This window comes from Psammomys obesus, unplaced genomic scaffold (genome assembly GCF_907164565.1).
Source record: "Psammomys obesus unplaced genomic scaffold, mPsaObe1.curated_primary_1811, whole genome shotgun sequence".
Taxonomy (NCBI): domain Eukaryota; kingdom Metazoa; phylum Chordata; class Mammalia; order Rodentia; family Muridae; genus Psammomys; species Psammomys obesus.
In genome coordinates this window covers 1,254,544-1,258,568 of record NW_026593286.1, presented here as the reverse complement: position 1 = coordinate 1,258,568, position 4,025 = coordinate 1,254,544, and positions in this window count along the sequence as shown.

Genomic DNA, 4,025 nt, shown 5'->3' with positions numbered 1-4,025 from the left:
GGAGCTGTCCTGAGGTTAAAGAAAAGGGTTCTGTGTGGATAACTGAAAAACAGTCCCTTCCAGTCTTCAAAATGGAAATGAGTATGTGTGAATTCATTCACCCATTGATACTTTGTTTTCTTTTAAACTATCTCACGTATACAACATTGACCTAGTGTGAGCTATAATAACTAGAAAAGTTTACTCTTCCTACAGAACCCTAAATACTGAAAGGAGTGAGGGCTCCAGTGGCTTGAAGACCCACTTAAAACTTCAGCTATCCCCAAGTCAAAGCTGGCCAGGCTCTTCCATCCACTGCTTCTCAGCTTCTCTGGGCCATGTGCTGGCCTCCCTCCATAGAAGAAATGCTATGTACTCTTTGTGTCTTGATCAAGTTTGTCAGTAAACAAATTTTTATATCCAATTCACTCCCCAACACCATGCCTGGCTCAGGTGGCCCTTTGTGACAGTTGACTAAAAACTGCCTCTGTCCCCTTCTGTCACTTTTCAGAGCAGATTCCACACCACTGCCAAGAGATCTTTTAACACAATAGTTTAAGTCAATGGCCAAGGCTCTCTGGCAGAGTGAAGTTGCTGTCAGGAAGAAGTAGTTGGGACAGGGCAGTCTTATAACTAACAAATCTTTTAAGAAAGAGCTCAGTGGTGAGGAGTGCAAGTTCTCCCAGAGGACCTGAGTCCACCACCAATGTCAGTCGGCTCACAACTGAGTTGTCACGTAGGTGCTGACAGGATGCCTGCCCTCTGACTTCCTTGGGCTCCTGAATGCATGTGAACATACCCATGTGAGGACACACATACACACATAATGAAAGGCAATGAAAACAAACATGAAAAAGGATCCTACTTAGAAGTCTGTGGGTGGCTGGGTGTTTCCACTCATCCTAGAACCTTCATCAGGCTCCTGCTCCAACACAACTCTGAGAGACAAATCCACAGAGGACCAAGCTTCTCAAAGTATTGTGTGAGGAAGTGGAGACCTTCATTTCATATGTAAATACATTGTACACAGTATACATACATAGCGATATGTACAAATATAAATAAATATAGACTTGGCAGTATAGAAGAATACACATGGATCATATCTGTAGCTTGGCAAGGTCAATACAGATAGGCCAAGAGAAAGAATTTGACGAAATCATACAGTCCTCACACACTTCCCAACATTGCCTGGCAAGGTTAACTCTCATTCTGAATCTAACACGGACTCGTTTTGCACACTTCCATGTCACATAGCTAGCTGTGAATAGAAGCTTGCACCCTTCTTCCTCTGCAACTGGCTTTTGTGGCTCAGTAATACCTTTCTAAGGCCAATGCATGTGATGGCATATGCAACACCATACTGTTTTTTTTTCTGTACAAGATTATTTTATTATATTGACTCCATCACAGATATTTCTTGGTTTAACAAAATTATGCATCCTGATAAAACCATCACAAGTTTTAAATGTCATACATTGAAACTGCATTTAATAGCTCTGACTTGGCAAATATTTAGCTCATCAATGTCTACCTTATAAGCTGAGCAAAACTACCTAACTTAACACAAAGCCTACTTTTTAGTGGAATGCTGAGTATCTCAATACTGTACTAAATATGGAAAGTGTAACTGTTGGAGCAGGAAGCCTTTGCGTGATTGTAAAGTTGAACCTTTGTAAGCTCTGGAGATCATCTAATATGGTATTAACATCATAGCTTCATTAATTCTCTGACATGAATATTTATTTAGTTTGCTTCCACTTGTCAGTTTTGAATTGTTTAGCTTTATGTCTTTTTAATTTCGATAGGCATAAAAAAAAAAAAAACAGGCTTGGCCCATTTGATTCATGACATCTGTTAGAGTCATTGTTTCTTTGTTTAATTTCTGTTTTGTTGACCTGCCATTTGTTGAGAGTACACATGCTGGAGAGGATTGGAAAAGGGGAACCCTCCTCCATTGCTGGTGGGAATGTAAAATTGTACAACCACTTTGGAAATCAATCTGGTGCTTTCTCAGATAATTAGAAATAGTGCTATCTCAAGATCCAGCTATCCCACTCCTAGGCATATATCCAAAATATGCTCAAGTACATAAGGACATTTGCTCAACCATGTTTGTAGCAGCTTTATTCATAATAGCCAGAATCTGGAAACAACCCAGATGTCCCTCAACTAAGGAATGGACACAGAAATTGTGTTACATTTACACAATGGAATACTGCTCAGCAATTAAAAACAAGGACTTCATGAAATTTGCAGGCAAGTGGTAGGAACTCGAAAAGATCATCCTGAGTGAGATATCCCAGATGCAGAAAGACACACATGGTATATATTCACTCATAAGTGGTATTAGACATATAATAGAAGATAAACATACTAAAATTTGTATACCTAAAGAAGCCAAGCAAGAAGGAGGACCTTGGGTAAGATGCTCAATCCTCATTCAGAAAGGCAAATGAGATGGACATCAAATGAGGAAAAAAACACAAAGGGCCTCTGAAATACTCTACCCAGAAGTGTATCAAATCAGATTCTGAGACTCACAGCCAAGCTTTGGGCAGAGTGCAGGGAATCTTATGAAAGAAGGGGGAGGTAGAAAGACCTGGAAGGGTCTGGAGTTCCACAAGGAGACCAACAGAACCAAAAAATCTGGGCCTAGGGGTCTTTTCTGAGACTGATACTCCAACAAAGGACCATTTGTGGAGATAACCTAGACCCCCTGCACAGAGGTAGCCCGTGGGAGCTCAGTCTCTAAATGGGTTCCCTAGTAAGGGGAACAGGGACAGTCTCTGACATGAACTCAGTGGCTTGCTCTTTGATCACCTCCCCCTGAGGTGGGAGCAGCCTAACCAAGCCACAGAGGAAGACTATGAAAGACAGTCCTCATGAGACCTGATAGGCTAGGGTCAGGTGGAAGGGGAGGAGGCCCTCCACTATCAGTGGACTGGGAAAGGAGCATGGGGGGAGATGAGGAAGGGAGGGAGGGTGGGATTGGGAGAGATAAGGGTAGGGGCCACAGCTGGTATACAAAGTGAATAAACTGTAATAAATAAAAAATTATATTAAAACTGTCTGCTCTATTTGTGTGCTTATTGAGTAGATGGATTTTTGGAGTTTTTATAGATTCTAGATATTAATCCTCTATAGGATGTTCATGTTGACACAAAATTTTCTTTCATTCTTTAGTCATCTCTTCACTCTGCTGATTGTTTGGCTGTGCAAGGGCTTTTTAATTTCATCAAATTCCATTTATCAATTATTGGGGTTATTTCCTTTGCTACTGAAGTTCTTTTAGCCCATGCCTTCATCTTGAAGCATCTCCCCAGTCTCTTCTCTAGTGGTTTTGAAGTTTCTTACATTAATGTTGTTGATTCATCTTTACTCGATTTAGATACCATATGGGACATATCATGATTTTGTCCTTCTACATGTAGGTGTCCAGTTTTTTTCCGGTACCATTTGTCAAAGAGGCTGTCTGCTGTCTTTAGATAAATATATGTGTGGACATCTTTGTTAAAGGTCGGGTGGTGTAGCTGATGGGATTTATTTCTGGGTCTTGTACTCTGTTCCGTTGGTTCATATGTCTGTTTTTGTGCCAGCACCACGCTGAGTTTGTTACTGGGCTTGTTGTGTATTTTGATATTAGGAACTCTGTTGGGTCCAGCACTGCCCTCTGCTTAGCATGACTTTGACTGTTCAGGCCTTTCTGTGCCTGCCACCTGGGTAGAACTGCCAGTCTCTCTGCCAGGGCCACTGCTTTCCCTCATCCTCCAGGAAGCCTCCAGGCTGAACTGTGTTCTGCTCACCTTTCTTCTCTGTGTATATCTGCCTTATTTCTTCACACTGTTCAGCTTGTCCATCACCCCTTCTGTGTTACCAACCCTGACCTTTTACCTCTTCTTAGAATCCAGCGTGTATTTTTCTTCTTTCACTGAGTCACACAGTGACAACTTATGGTCAGTCTGCCATCTCACTAATACCCCAATTCTACATTCTTTATGTGTGTGTGTGTGTGTGTGTGTGTGTGTGTGTGTGTGTGTGTGTGT